Source organism: Globicephala melas, chromosome 4 (genome assembly GCF_963455315.2).
Source record: "Globicephala melas chromosome 4, mGloMel1.2, whole genome shotgun sequence".
In the NCBI taxonomy this organism is placed as follows: domain Eukaryota; kingdom Metazoa; phylum Chordata; class Mammalia; order Artiodactyla; family Delphinidae; genus Globicephala; species Globicephala melas.
Genome location: NC_083317.1, coordinates 129,894,047 through 129,909,703, shown reverse-complemented (window position 1 = coordinate 129,909,703; position 15,657 = coordinate 129,894,047). Strand labels below are relative to the sequence as shown.

The following is a 15,657-nucleotide window of genomic DNA, read 5'->3' as shown; positions in this document are numbered from 1 at the left end:
TCGGGAGCTCTGCCTGCAGGCCTGGGAGCACCTTGGTGATTCCCTTCCTTGCTGGAATGAACCTGTGCAGCACTGGGTATGCTGCACATGGGCTAGGGGCTCAGGCCTAGCAGTGTGCAGGATTCTGATTCGGGCCGGCACCCCGAGGGAGTGGGGCAGAGGGAGTACTGTGTGGGGCAGCGGTTTTCTTAATTTCCAGGGTGCTGGTCAGTGGAGTGGAGGACAAGAGGCGGGCCGTGTGTTCTTCACATCACCTGAGATGCATACAGGATGCTTCCCAGGGGTTAGGAGTAGAAAAGGCACTGCAGACCTGTGATGCATGAGTTCCATCACTCATCATCATCATCATCACCTTCTTCATCACCATTGTTATCATCATCCTCAGCCATGGGGGCCTAGGGATTATGGAACTTTAAAAAAGTTATAGTATAGTTGATTTACAATGTCGTGTCAGTTTTAGGTGTACAGCAAAGTGATTCAGTTATACACACACACAAACACACACACACACACACATTCTTTTTCAGATTCTTTTTATGGAACATTTTTTGCTGGATGTTCTAGGCAGAGGGTAAAACTGCTCCTAACTGAGGTTGGCCTGGGGTGTTCATTCACTCTTGCCAATGTATCTGAGATTCTGTACTAGGCAGGTTGCTAACACTTCACCCCAACCCCCGCCCAGCATTTCGCTGTTGAATGCTTCAGTGCCTTTGCCCTTGCTCTTCCCTTTGCCTAGAATGCCCGTACATGCTTCTTTGACTAGTATATTCCTACTCATGCACTAAGCCCCAGCTGAAGCCCCGCTTCTGTCAGGCAGAAAAAATATCTTTGCAGGGATAGTGTTGATCGCATCCTAAAGTTCATCTCTTCCCTATTTTTTAACCATCCAAAGCACACACTAAGACTTTGAGCTAATTGAGGGGAAGGGCTTTCTAGGGAATGGCACAGCGGGACAATGGACCACACCTGGTGAGTTTGCGAGGTGGTGGGGAGACTGATGGCCCCGGGGCTTTGTGCCCCCAGGCCAGGAGTGGCAGGACCCGGGCCGGGTGGGTGGTGGAGGCGGTTGGTGTCTAAGCTGATGAAACCGTCCGAGGTGAATGGACTTGGGAGTTAGACAGGACCTTGGTTGGAATTAGGTTCTGGGTGCAGTGTATTCTGAGGTTCCATCTCCTTTGAGCCTCAGTTCCTTTTTCTGTGGAAATGTGATAGTAGAGCCTATTGCAGAGGCTGCTGTGAGAATCATGTCGGGTGATGCAGGTAAAGGGCGAAGTAGGTGCTCAGACACGGTGGTCATAACTGAACTCATTCTGGCTGAGAAGCTGAGGCCTTTGGGTGCAGGGATGCTGCCTTTTCCGTCTTTAGATCTGCCAGTGGGCCTCGCACAGTGCAGGTGCTTACTGGCTGCTCACTTTTTAAAGCAGTCTGAGTGAAGATAATGCCCTGAGAAGGATTTTGAACCAGCGAGAGGCAGGGTGAAAGTGGTCGTTAAGGAAGACTTCGGCAGGGGTGTGTGTAGGGTAGGTTATAGGCAGCAGAGGTGTGTGGAGGGGAGCCTGAGAGATCAGGACCTTTCAAGCACACTCTGAAGTGACCTGGACTGAGCGCTTCCAGGAAGTCCTGGAGCCTCTTGAGGAAGAGCTTGGACTCATGGGGCCCAGTGAGAGGTGGACTTGGGCAGAACATGTGCGAACGTGAGGGCGGGCGTGCTTGTGTACGAGTAGAGGTGCTTGCCGGTGTGTGTAGGGGGTGGGGGATGTGTGTGCGTGTGTGTGTGTGCACTCACATGTGTCCACCCAACACTAACCAGAAGACACATATCCGCCCTCACAAAGCTTGTGACTGTAGTGACACGGGGAAGAAGGACTGTAATGACTTAATGAAATCATTACTCAAAAGTGTGATGACAGGTCTGATGGGAAATTTCCGGAATTCTTTGAAAGTTCATACAAGTACCTCATTCATAACTGGGGGCTTGGAAGACAATCTGCTTTTTAAAAAGCTTTCATCTTTTCAACTTATTTATCATAATTTTAATAAACATAATTTATATTTTACATAAATATGTGCACGTTTTCCTTGTGTAACATAACCACAGCACCATTATCACATCTGAAAACATCAGCACTGAGTCCTTAGTGATATCAAATAGCCGGTTGGTGTTCAGATTACCCTGCGTGTCTCATGAACGTTTGTACAGCTGGTTTATTCAAATCGGGATCCAAACAAGATCCACACGTTATGTCTGGTTGACTTGTCTCTCAAGCCTCTTCTAATCCATAGCTTCCCCCACCCTTTTTATTTTCCCATGTAATGTATTTGTTGAATGAACCAGATTACATGTCCTGTAGAATTCTGCAGAGTCTGGATTTTGCTGATCCAACCCCGTGGTGTTGGTTAGTATGTTCCTTGGTCCCCCGGACATCCTGTAAACTGAGAGTCAGACCTATTGATCTGGACAGGTTCAGGTTCGATTTGGTTCCCACACAGGCCTTTCCCAGGTGGTTTGGCAGCCACTGGTGGCTGTGGCCTCCCGGGGGAGGACATCTCATTGATTACAGCATCTAAGCTGAAGCCAGCTGGGCGAGAAGAGTCACCAGGAGAAGGGAAGGGAGGGGATCATGAATCGAGGCTTGGGCGTCTGAGAGGACATGTCAGAATTGAGCAGCTCGGAGGAGCTGGGTGGTGGGTGGCAAGGTCAGCACCGTGGTAAAAGAGGGCTGGGCTGGAAGCAGAGGCAGAGCAGTGCTGTGGGAACTTGGGCGGTCTCTCAGCCTCTTTAAGCATCATCTGTAGAATGGACACCATCCCTGTGGTTACCTCCTAAAGGGACTGTGGAGATTAAAAGAGACAGCAGATGAAAAACCTTTAGCACCAGCATCTGGCAAATAGAAAGGAACCAATGGATGCTGTTGGTGACGAGGATGATGAGGGTGACAGCAATGTGAAGAAGGAGGGAAGGGAGCTGGGACTTTTCCCTGAGATCCATGGGAAGTGATTGAAAGCTTCTGGGTCAGAGTGATATGATCAGATTTGCATTTCAGGAAGCCTGACTTGTCTGCAAGATGGAGAATGAATTAGGGAGGTGCAAGAAAAGGAGGGAGACAGCAGTTAGGGGCTGATGTAGTTGTCCAGAAGAGAGGGGGCTGGCCTGGGTGGGGTGATGGCAGTGGGAATGGACGTGAATGGACTTATTGGGAGGTATTCAGAGAATAAACACGGAAACGAGATGACAGACAACACAGGTGAGAGAGGGGAGCCAGGAGGGGGTCGGGGTTTCGGCTTGGGTCTCTAGCAGGAGGCTGATGCCACCCACTGAGACGGTGGGGAATCTCCACACCTCCAGGACCCCAGGCCAAACACCACCCCAGTACTTGTATATTTATGTATTTAGTGAATGCGTGTGTGCTTATATATTCTGTGCATTTTAATATATTCAATAAAATAAAAATTATTAAAAATCAGATAAAGATGAAATAAGCAATATTTTAAACTCTCTTACTATGATGAAAATGGCTTCTTAATCTCATTAGCTGGTACAGCAAGGCAAAATATACACTCAGGGAGAGATTCATCCTTCACAGTGGTAGATGTATATCCATATTTCAAATAGTCTTCCTGATTATTTGATGTTTTTGGCCAATTTCTTGTCAGATCTGATTAGACTGTCACGGCTTTTAGCTCTTCATGTGGCTGATAAAGAGCTATTAGTAGGGGTGGGGTGAGCGTCAGCTCCCTCAGGCTCGTGGGCTTACGACCGCGTGCAGTGTTGGAATGGTTCAACTTGTGCGTTCTTTGCCAGAATCTTTCAAAACCACTTCTTCCACCTTTGTAAGGATTGGTTTTGTCTAAACCAGATCATAGAAGCTGTAAGTGCTCTTTGCCAGTACATCACTCTGGAAATGAACAGAGTTAGGACACCTGGGCTCCCCTCCCTCGTGCTGCCTCCCATTCGGCTCCCAGGACACCTCGGAAGCTGCACCCGGCATGGGACCATGACCATGGCCCGAGCGAGAGCATCAGGGTCCATCTGTATGTTCCGTAGGACTAAAGCTTAACTTTTTCTTTCATCTTCTTTTGTGTATTAAAAAAAAAGAAATAGAAGTTCAGGCACCCCACTTGAGCTTTGGGCTGCTCTTTGCCAAGTTGGGGGAACGATATGCCTTGTGGGAGGTGCTTAAGGCAGGTGAGGCTCTGAGCAGCTGCCCGGGGCTCTAGTCTGGGCTCCTGCATCCCAGGTACACCTGCAGCTCATGGGTCTGGCTGTCGAGGTAGCTCCTATTGGTGCTGGAAGAGCTAGGACGGGTGTGTGGGGGAAGGGAGGGGTGGGGCTACTTGTACCCCCTCTCTGGCTTCTTCATCCGTCAGGCCAGGGGAGAAGCCGCAGCTCGCCCCAGGGCCTGGCGTGTGTCGGCATGCATGTTAATACTGGCACGTTTAGCAGCATCCTTTGCGCTTAAAAATGAATTTGCCTGGGACTATGCTGCCCTTTCTGAGAATCCCCTTCTCAGAAGGTCCTGGGGGCTGGAGGTCGGAGTCCTCCCACCGCTGCCCCTGGGCACTCCCCTCCCACCCAGCCCGGGCTGCACGCTCCTGTACCAGGTTTATTTCTAGGGAGGAGGCTGATGAGGCCTCTGCAAGGGGAGGGGCCCGGGCACCCTCCAGAGATGGGAATCAGATAATAGATTAACCAGGTAGAGCTGACAGAAAAGAGATTTGTGGGGTTGTTTAAAATTATCCGGTGTTCATGGGGGCTTCCCTGGTGGCGCAGTGGTTGAGAGCCCGCCTGCCGTTGCAGGGGACACGGGTTCGTGACCCGGTCCGGGAGGATCACACATGCCGCGGAGCGGCTGGGCCCGTGAGCCATGGCCGCTGAGCCTGCGCATCCGGAGCCTGTGCTCCGCAACGGGAGAGGCCACAGAAGTCAGAGGCCCGCGTACAGCAAAAAAAAAAAAAAAAAAAAAAAAAATTATCCGATGTTCTAAAGCCGGTTATCATTCTGTTGCTGTACATCCCGGGTTCTGAAGAATCCCCAGGAGACTGATGGGCTCACACGTTACACCTGTGCTGAGCAGTTCTGCCTCGACCCCAGGGCGGCCAGATGTGCCTGTGAAGGGAAAGTCCGGAGGACTGTGGGCCCTAATTGGCTGCCGCCGGACCATTTTTGATTGAGTGCAGAGGCAGTGCGAGCAGCTGCTCCTGCTTGAGCGAGGAGCCAGGCCAGTTCTCGAGAGGAGCCGCCCCCTGGGCCATTTTCAGGAGGGCGTGTCCACCCGTAGTGGGATGGGCCGCCGCTGGAAGGAGCCTCTGCTACGTCCCAGCGTTCCCCCCGCTCCCTCCACGCCCCGTGGAGAGGAAGAATCCCAGCGTGGGAAGAGAGACCGCTGGGCTCTGACCCATTAGGAGACCTACTGCCTGGCGCCTTCATCCTCTGACTATCACTGCCTTCTTCGGCGGGATTCTGCCCTCTGATTGTCGCAGTGCATGGTCTGTTTGGTTTTTCTCGGTTTACCTCCCACAGTTATTTCGTGCATGAATGGTGCAATGAAACCCGTTTAATTTGCTGTTAATTCTCTGTTCAGAATATTCCCTTCTGTTTCAGGGACGCAGGCAGCTGCGGGGGTGGGGAGGGGGCGGGGAGGGCGGAGTCTTCAGAAAGTGGGTGAGCTCCGCGGGGAAGACATCCTCCTCTCAGAACCTGTGGGGAGGAGGGTCCGGGGTTGTCGGGCCCTTACACTTGCGGAGCTAGGGGTTGGTCGGACTCTCTTTGCAGGGGGTGGGGGGTAGGGGGGAGTTCAGGGTTGGAGAAATTCCTCCAGATGGAGGGGCTGGAGGGGCTTTGGCAGGGAGATTTGAGGGTGCAAACCGAAGCTCGTGTCTGTGGGTCCCCAGCGTGGGAGTGAGGAAATGAATTCTGTGGCTGATCGCCAGTTGTGAGGTAGTCAGGGAAGACATCGGATGTGATTTAGGGAACACAAACTTGAAAAATTGCCTCAAAGCGTCTAAATATAGTGTTTGTACAATTTTCTCGAGCTTAGCTGGTCTGAAGGAGATTTATTTTTGACAGAAAGTTGCTTGTTTTGGTTAACTGAGCCTCTCTTTCGCACCTCTGTGTTTTGACCCGGGCCTTTGGAGGGAGGGAGGGGCTTTGCACCTGGTGGCAGATGCTCGATCCCCAGTCACAGGGCTGCATTTTGAGAGACAGATGATGTCTACAGCAGCTGAATCTGCAAAAGCAATGTCGGGGTGAGGGGGCAGCAGCTGTGTCTCTTGGTCACCAGGCCGTCCCTCAGGCCACGTGGAGGTGGGTGGAGGCGGCTGGGTGGTGGATGGGTGGGGCCGGTCCATCAGAAGGGTCTGCCTCGCCCTCCAATAACTGCAGAAAAACCCCTCCCTCGGCAGCGTACCTTTTCAGATACTCTGGTAAGTTGCAGATGGAGAGGTTCAGATGTCGCCCGGGGTCAGCCTCCTCCTTGGAGCCATGCAAAGTGCTGGTGGAAGGGGCCCAGGAGCCTCTCTGGAAGGCAACACTTTTGATCTGTGAGTTTGCACCATCTGCGGGCTTCCCAGACTGACTGTGCCCATGGCAGGCACCGCCCTGCCTCACCTCCACACGGCCATCCAGTCGCCCTCTGTGGTGCCTAACATTCCTGTTGTCACCCTGGGGTTCCTGACTACCCAGCCACTGTGGACCTAGGTAGGAGGGTGAAGTTCTGCTTTGGAAAGCACACAAGCTTTATCCATCAGTTCAGCACATCTGTAGAGACCGCCTGCTGGGTAAAGATGCTAGGTGGGTGCAAAGGGAAGGGAGCAGGACAAAGGCAGAGTGTGGTGGGTGGCTTTACAGGACCAGTCAGTATGGCCTGGGGGCACTCTGCTGTGTACTGCTTGGGGCACTGCCCAGGCTAGGAGCAGGGAGAGAATTCCAGAGACCAGGGATGCTGGGAGGCAGGGATCTTGGGAGCAGGTGCCGCCCTGAGAATGGGGTGAAGGGATGAGCTGGGTTGGGCTGGGCTCAGGGGTAGTGAAGGGGCTACCCCAGGCACGAGGCTGCTTCCCACCGTCTCCACTTCCCGCTGCCCCTTCTTGAAATGAGCACCATTTGGGGAACTGGGGCAGGGATTCCTACCCAGGAGTGAGCTGCGAATGAACCAAATCAGGATCGATGTGCTGTTCAGGGGCACTGTAGTTCTACCAAAGTGGAACATTGTCGTTAAGTTCATCATAAAGGATATAAAATGAAGATAAACACAGTCTGTGCCCTTCATCTTGCCTTCTTTTTTAATTAGGAAGTTTTCCTCCTCACTAGAAAAGATGGAGTTGCTTGTGTTCATGTGGGAGGGGACCTTTGCCCACCAGGTTCTTATCAGAGATGCCTCCACCCCAGATGTGGATCCCCCTCACCTCCGGCGTCACGCCCAGCTCCTGACTGATGTGGAAGGATGGCTGAGGGTGGTGAGGATGGTCCAACCAGCTGACACCAGCCTGGCCTGCCATGGCCACACTCCCCCGTCCATTTACCGTCCCTCTTCTTGGCAGCCAGAGAGCTTGTCCAGTGGCAGCTACTGGGAACTGTCTTTTTCCCTGGAGCCCCACTTCTCAGCTCACCCCTTCACCCTCACTCTGAAGAGTCTTGCAGTAACGACACTGGCTTAACTAACTTCCCTAACTGATTTGACCGACTACTTATTTCCCCCTTGAAACACATGTTCTCTTTCCCCAGTTCCACAAATTACCCTTTGGGAAACACTGCTCCAAACCCTCCAACCTCTCATTTCTCTTCTCACACAAATCCTTTGCATAATCCAAGCTATGCCTATTGTCTGCCTCTTGCAGGAAGCCTTCCCTGACCACCCCAGGCTCTTCTCTCCTCCCCCGAGCCCTGGTAGTCTATACCAGTTGGCTCCAAGGATTCTTTTGGACACTGCAGTGATGAGGGCATTCCTCAGGACAGTCTCAAGCCCCGGGGTCATGGCTTGCCAAGAACCCAGCTTCTGCTTCCAGCGGACCCTTGAACCCCTGCCGCACTTCCTCACTCCACTGCCCCAGTGCCCCTGAGCTCAGGACCTCCTGAGCCAACCAGAGAAGCCCACAGCCTTCAGGCCAGTGCCTCGGCCAGCTGACCACTCACTTCTTGTCTCACCCTCAGGCCCAGGGACCACCTGTCAGCCAGCTCAGGGCCTCAGGTGGTCCTGACTATCCAAGCCCAGAGCAGGCGGTATATTTACAACGAGCCTGGGGCTGAGGACAGAGGGCAGACAAGACAGACCATGCCCCTGGGATCATGGAAGGGACACGCCATTCCCAGCTGCATTAGCTTCCTAGGGTTGCTGTGAAAGAAAAAACAAACAAACATACAAAAGCCACCACCACAAATTGGGGGCTTAAAACAACAGACATTTATTCTCTCGCTGTTCTAGAGACCAGAAGTCTGGAACCAAGGTGTCAGCAGGGTGCTTCCTTCTTCAGGTTCTGAGGGAGAAGCCGTCACACCCCCAGCTTCTGGTGGTACTGATGCTTGGTGTTCCTTAGTTATAAGTGCAGAAATTCAGTGTCTGCGTCTGTCCTCATGCGGCCTTCCCCTCTGTGCATCTCTGTGTGTCAGATCTCTTTCTCTCTTTGCTCTTCTAAGAGCACCTGTCATCGGATATAAGGCCCATCCTAAATCCAGGCTGATCTCAGCTCAAGGTCCTCAAAGGTCCCATTCACAGGTCCGTGGGATAGGACCCAGGCTTATCTTTCGGGGGACACACAACTCAACTCACTATGCTGGCCCTTGCTTCTCCCCGCTGGAGGTGTGGTGGGTTCCAGCCCCCTCACCCAGAGCCCTAGCCATCACCCATTACAGCCATGCACGGTAACACGAGCCAGGTCTGGAGAGGGCTCGCCCCTGATCTCACCATCTCACTGGCTGTTGTCTGGGCTTCGTGGACCCACCGGTTTCCCCTTCATTGTGGGAGGAGTTTTGGAGACAGCCACGGGAACCTGCCATCAGCGCTGCTTAGAGCTGTCTCTCATGCTGGAGGCTCCGCGGAGTAACCCTGTTGACCCCAGCCCTCCTTTGCTTGTGAGGTCTGGCCAAACCTGGACTGAGCCTCAGCTACGTTTTCTGCCGGGTGGTGACAGGGGCCTTGGGGTGTCCGTTTCCCCCAGCTGCCCTCTAGGCTTAGGGAGGCGGACAGAGCCCTGCCATCTCCCCATCGTTCCTGGGCAGGTCTTGGCCTGTAACGAGTGAGCCTCTTGCTGTTGGCTTCCCTTCTGGAGCCCTCTTGGCCCGTCTGCTCACTTCTCTGCTTCTGCCACCTGGTTTGGCTGTGCCGCATTTTCTCCCATCTCCTTCATCATGCCTCTGATTGTGGTCCCAGCAGATCAGAGAGGACTCTTCCCTGAGCCCAGGGCCCTTCTGAGTGACCCTGTGATGACACGTTTCCGTTATGTGCCAGGTCCACAGACTCCCCGCTGACAAACACCCTAATTATACATGTTCCTCTGCAAATTCGTTAGTGGTGAATGAGGCTTACGCTCCCCATGATTCTGCTGTTTCCCTTCAGATCCTCTAGGAAGGACTCAAATTCCCTCCCAAATCTGGGAGAAACAAGTTGCCCCAAGAGGACAGCATCACAGGCCAGAATTGGGCCAGTTGTCTTCTGTAGGTACACTTTGCTAAGATTACCTGTGAATATAAACCTTATTTAAGCTTGTTTTCTTTCACAAATATTCCCATGGTCCCCGCTGGTGTCTTTCTGGTGTTCTGCAGGTCACAAAGGCTTCTGTGGAAGTCTGTAGTTATAGTAATGGCTAGAAAGATATGTTATTATTGTACGCTAAAATAATGAGTTAGTTGATCAAAAATTACAAGAAAACATTTAAATATCGCTGAACAAATTTTGTTAGCACATTTGTCCATGCCAGAACCCTTCCCTGTCTGGACAAGGGATGCTCAAACAGTAGCCTGCAGTGGCAATGGCAAAGTTGAATAGCTGCAACAGAGACCTTATAGCCCACGAATCCTAAAATAATTACTATCTGGACCGTTATAAAAAGTTGGCCAGCTGCCAGCATAGGTCATTGTAGCACACATCCTAGCATCCCAGCTCCTGAGGGCCAGTGGTAAACTAAGACCACCGGGAGGGTGTACTCCTGGGCTGGGCTGGAGGACTTCCCCTAGAGCTATGGTTCTCCCCAGCCAAGACGGCGTATCACCTGTATAGATCTGGGGGAATGCAAGCTAAGACCCATTCAACTGATGGTCTTATGTCCAGTTTGTGTAATAAGATCTCAAGCTGGGGCTCAGAGAGTTTGTGTAGGGCTAATGCTTATCTCATAATGGTCTTCTGAAATGTGATCATGTTTGTGAAGACATTTATAGATTCTAAGGGCTAGAAAAGGACTATTTATAAAAAGCATACGTTGGCACTCCCCAAAATGAAATCGTTATGTATAAATCTAACAAAATATGTACAAGAACTATAGAAGGAAAAACTATAAAACTGATGAATGAAGTCAAAGAAGAACTAAATAAATGGAGAGATGTTCCGTGTTCATGGATAGGAAGACTCAATATTGCCAAGGTGTCTGTTCTTCCCAACTTGATCATAGATTCAATGTAATCCCAATCAAAATCCCAGCAAGTACTTTGTGGATGTTGACAAACAGATTCTAATATTTATATGGAGAGGCAAAACACCCAGAATAGCCAACACAATGTTGAAGGAGAAGAACAAAATTGGAGGATTGACATTACCCAACTTCAAGGCTTACTATAAAGCTACAGTAATCGAGACAGTGTGATATTGACAGAAAGAATAGAGACATAGATCAATGGAACATAACAGAGAGCCCAGGAATAGACCCATATAAAGATAGTCAACTGATCTTTGATAAAGGAACAAAGGTAATAAAATGGAGCACAGATAGTCTCTTCAAAACATGATGCTGGAAAAACCAGACATCCACATGCCAAAAAAAAAAAAAATAGTCTAGACACAGACCTACACCCTTCATAAAAAGCATAATTTTTTAATCCAACTGTTTAGAAATAATAATAGCTAATATTGATGAGTTGTTATTATGGGCTAGGAATAGTAATAGACACTCTACAAATAGCATTTCATTTGATCTTCATATTTCCTTAAGAAGCAGGTATATTGCACCCATGTTACCTGTGAAAAATCTGGGGCTCAGCGAGTTTGTGTGGGTTGCCCAGGCCACACTGCTCTTATGTACACAGCCTAGTTAGAACCCATGTCTTGCGACTTCAACTCCAGTGCTCTCCTAGCTACAGCATGGCTGACAAGGTCGGGGTCCTCTGAAGGAGGCAGGTGTGTGTTTACCTCTGCTGGTAAGTAAAGCTGGGCATCGTTTTTCTAAAGGAAGGGTAGGCGGGCCCAAGGACCTTAGTGAAACATAAAGAAAATACAGCTCATTGTCCCTGACCATTCCCAAATTTAACACTGAGTTTTGACTGTTGTAGAAGTTCCATGTCATTTTGCTGAGATGTGAACTTGACCAGGGGACCTGCTGGGAGGGACACAGTTGCTTTGCTATTTATCATCATTATATTGTGTATGTCCATTAGAGTAACTCTTATGAAGTGGGGAAAAGGTGGCACCCTCCTTCCCAAGAAAGCCAGCCAGTAGTACTAATGAGAAGGTAAAGAGAATAGACATTTTACAAGAAAGATTATACCCTTGGTTGTATTATTCAATGTGAAAATTAATAGAAGTCTTGGAACCTGTCCACATTTCACCAGTTGGGAAAGCGAAGAATGGTCGTCATCCATGCCCACACCTACCTCACCTGCGCTCTCCCCTCCCGTGTGCCAGAATTTGGCCTCCTTCTGCAGGCATCCAACGTGTTGCTGCCCTTAAAGTCAGGGTCTCCCCCTCCAGAGTTAGGGACCAGTGTGTTCCAGATAAGCTGAGATGCTGTAGGCCAGAGCCGGTGGCCCCACTAGGGTCTCGTTCCCTCACTGATTTGGTCGCTGATCCATCCCCCGTCCTCACAGCAGACACGAAGGGGCCCGTGTTCGGTGTCTGACCCTCCAGGCACATTTCCCACCCTTAGGAAGCCTGGAGTGTCTTCCTGTTGGCAAGCCCTCATCTCTCAGAATCTAAACACAGGATGTGGGGTCTTCTGTATACCCATCCAGAGGCCCCAGTGTGTCAGGGATGGAGGTGCTGATACCCCCCAGTGACTGCGTGAGGCGGGGACCACATCAAGCCCCTGGGACTCTGCAGCTCTGTGACCTCCGACCCTTCCCATCGGCTCTCTCAGGCCCAGGGCCCAGTGCTCCAGCCTCTATGCTCAGGGCTCCCAGGCCCCCACAGCATCCCATGTGGGCAGCACGCAGGGCAGGGGTTTCTTCTCTGTGCCCGTCACTTTGTACTACGTGGAGGGCTTTTGTGAGTTCTCAAGTGAATCCACTGACCCATTGTCTGGGCCCAGTTCTCCCTAGACTTCCACCAGCTGCGTGAGGACAAGGGCGGGGCTGGGAAAGGCCAGATGTATTCCCAGCCAGAGCTGAACACACTATTCATCCCAGAGATACCCTGTTAAGCAGCAACAACAGCACAAAGAGGGAGGAGGGGGGACAGGGCAGGGAGGAAGGGGAGCTGACGATGGATTCAGAGCTCTGAGGAGCTTCCTTTCTCCCAGGGAGACCCTGGCATGCTTGGTGGGATTCTTAAGGGGATCTACAGGGAGATGAGGAGAGAAGTAGAATGTTCCCACTGGGGCGGTGACAGCCCCCTTCTCTCTCCTGTGATGCTGGGAAACCGTCAGAGGAGGTAGGGCTGGAAGGACAGCTAATGGAGCCAGGAGTGTGGGACTGGAAGTGCTGCCGTGGAGAAAGGGGAGCAGTTTGTTCTGTGGGGACCCTTTCGGGGCACAGCAAGGGCCAAAGAAGGAAATCCCAGGAGCCAAGCCTCTGACAGTTTGTACTATCTGACAAGAAAACGGCCCACCTGAACAGGTAGTGAGTGCCTCGTCTTGGGTGGTATGCAAGCAGACATTGAATGGCCGATTGGTGAGGGTGCTGGATCAGCAGCTGAAGCTTGGGGAGGAGGAGTGCACCAAGTCTCTGCAGCTTTTTACCCCTTGAGAGGTTCTGAATTGAGAGCAGTGCCTGGATTTGGACCCAGTCCCTGACTGCGTTTGGATAGGCAGGAAGTGGCGTGGGCAGATGAGGTCTGGACTGGTCATCAGGTCCAAGCTGGAGGGCAGGGAACAGAGCTCCAGATCCCGGGCCACTGAACTTAATCTTTTCTCAGTTCAGAAGGAGAAGAAATGCAGGCCTGATTTTTCTAGAAGTCTGTTCTCTTGGCCAGAAAACCACAGTGGAGAGTCTTGAGGTTCCAGCCCCTCAAGAAAACTTTTGCCCCACCCCAGCGGGGAGAATGCAAGGCCAAGTCCACGAGCGACCCTTCCCATGAGCTTCTAGCCCCTAACAGGAGGAGGAGATTTCCAGGGGCCCCGACTGCCTGTTGTCAGAGACCGGGAGCTGTGCTTCTGCTTCCTCTCACACAAGAGCCTCTGATAGAGAATCTGTTCCATCACACCCGACCCTCCACCCCACCACATCCCTCCAGCTCTCTGAGGCCCGGCCACAGTCCCTCTCAACCTCTCGGGAAGCCTGCCTGGCCGCACAGCCCTTGCTCTCCTCCTGCACCCGATGTAGGCCACCCCTCACTGGCACTCCAGCTCTGTAGGGCCTGAGTTCTGGGCTGCTCCTCTGGTGGTTCCCTGGCCGCAGTGGCTTGTAGGGTGTGTGAGTGACGTCAGTCTCCTCCGTGGATCCTCTCTGCCTCGCCTGTGGCCACAGATAGATAGGGAACCCACTGATGTGGCCGGCCCTGCTATGTGAATCAGGGCCCAGATTCAAAGGCTGCAGGCTGCGAGGCGGAGGCCCCATCACTCCTCCTCCAGGAGCCTCCCTGCTGGTTGAAGCCACCCATTCTATCCCATGCCTCACCTTGTTCCCTCAGGGCAGCCTCAGTCACTCTCTGCCTTTCGTCCTTCCCCCTGTTCTGTGGGGTGGATCTTGAACTGCTTGTGATGGCCTGTCTGTCCTGGCTCTGATCCTGCCCTCCTGTACCCCATGACCGCTGTCATCTGCATGGTGGTAGAGGGAGCGAACAGGCCCCCGGTAGCAGAGCCCATGAGAGGAACCTGCCAGGGGAATGGCTCCCTCCTGTCTGCGAGGTCACAGTTCTGGCCTCCTCTAGCTGAGCGGTTGTGGTGGCCAATGGCGTGATGCCCAAGGCCCCTCCAGTGCAGTTCTTGTAACTCCACGGATGCCTCCTACCCCAGGAATGGACCTTTGGCCATGTGCCTCTCCTTGTCAGGGCCAGCCTGTCATTCCTGCTCTTGAGAATGCTCCAGCATCACCAAGACACCTGGAGAGTGCCCCGGGAAGACTTTATTTGTGTTTCCCAATCAGTAGCACTGACTGGCTCCTGGCATCCTGCGTTTCCTAAGACCCCAGACCACCTCGATGCCATTAGTGTCCTCCCCAAGCCTGGCAAACACCTGCAATGCATGCCTTTGTGCAGAAATGTGTCCAGAGATATTGAGGCCCCAAGCAAAGCTCCCTTGTTAGCCTTCGAGGGGTCCTGCTGGGTTTCCACAGCTGGGGGCTGGCAGGCCTGGTGGCCGCAGAGTCCTGCTTCCCTCCCGCCCTGGCCGGGAGTACCTCACCTGCCCTCTGCCACAGAAAGGGAGGGCAGGGGGACGTCTGGTGCCTAAAAGCCCCCAGGGCCGGAACTGTCACACTCCCAGAGCTGTGAGGCTCTGGGGGCTGGATAAATGCCACATCACAACCCAGAAGACACCCATCCACACCAAGCCTTAGGACAGCACCCTCAGCTACAGAGGAGACATTTTATGCAATTGTTGCCACTTAACAAGCAGCTAAAGTGAGACGTGGAGAAGGGAGGCTGTCTCCACGTAAGCTTGTCAGAGGGAACAGACCAGGAGACGGCGGACCTGGGGAGTAGGCCTGGCTCTGCCATCAGCATGTGATGTGAGCCTGGACCCTCTCCGCCCAGTCTCCTTGGGTGGACAACGATGGGGTGGCTGGCTGATCACTCTGGGCCTTTCTGGATGGCGCCTGGCTCTCTGGAGGGGGTGGGGGGGCGCTGGGCGTGAAGGCTGGATGCCAGGAGAACGGTGCCATGAGAGCAGCAACCTCCGCAGGGCCGTGCCGAGGATTGCACACCGCTGGAAGGAGATGTCTGCATCTGGTGGGAGGTGCGCTGCGGAGCGGATCCAAGGGGTCGTTTCAGCTCTGGTGGCCCCTTGGGACTCAGCAGCCCCAGTCTGGTCCAGGATGTGTCCACGAGAAGGCCAGGGCCTGCCTGCTAGCCGCTGCTCCTTCCTGCTCTGGCTGGTTGCCCGCCCCTTTGCACATCCTCAAGCCCCTACCACAGCCCTCCCCCGGGGGCCCCCTGGCTCTGTGGCTGCTGCTGGTGCCTGCAGGGGCCCTAGGCGCAGAGACATCTGAGAGTCACTGTGCCACAGATCAATCCAGGATGAGGGCGCAGGAGGGCCTGGCGGCGGGGCGCGGGGGGGTGGGGGTGGGCAGGCGGCAGCGTGCTTCTTCTGATTAACGAGCCCGGGTGGCCATCCATCGCCGGCCTTCATTAGGGCTGCAGAGAG

The 15,657-nt window shown here is 52.8% G+C and overlaps 1 protein-coding gene across 2 annotated transcripts in view; it reads left to right on the top strand.

Annotated features, from left to right (window-relative positions):
* Nucleotides 1–15,657, top strand: part of EPHB1 (EPH receptor B1) — a 428,052-nt gene that overhangs the window by 108,934 nt on the left and 303,461 nt on the right. The window contains exon 1 of one of the 2 annotated variants that reach the window (XM_060298586.1): nt 5,409–5,487. The exons of the other annotated variant lie outside the window; for it this stretch is intronic. The gene's annotated coding sequence lies outside the window, so the exon portion shown is untranslated. Of the gene's footprint in view, nt 1–5,408; nt 5,488–15,657 lie in introns of those variants that run through there. 2 annotated transcript variants of the gene reach the window in all.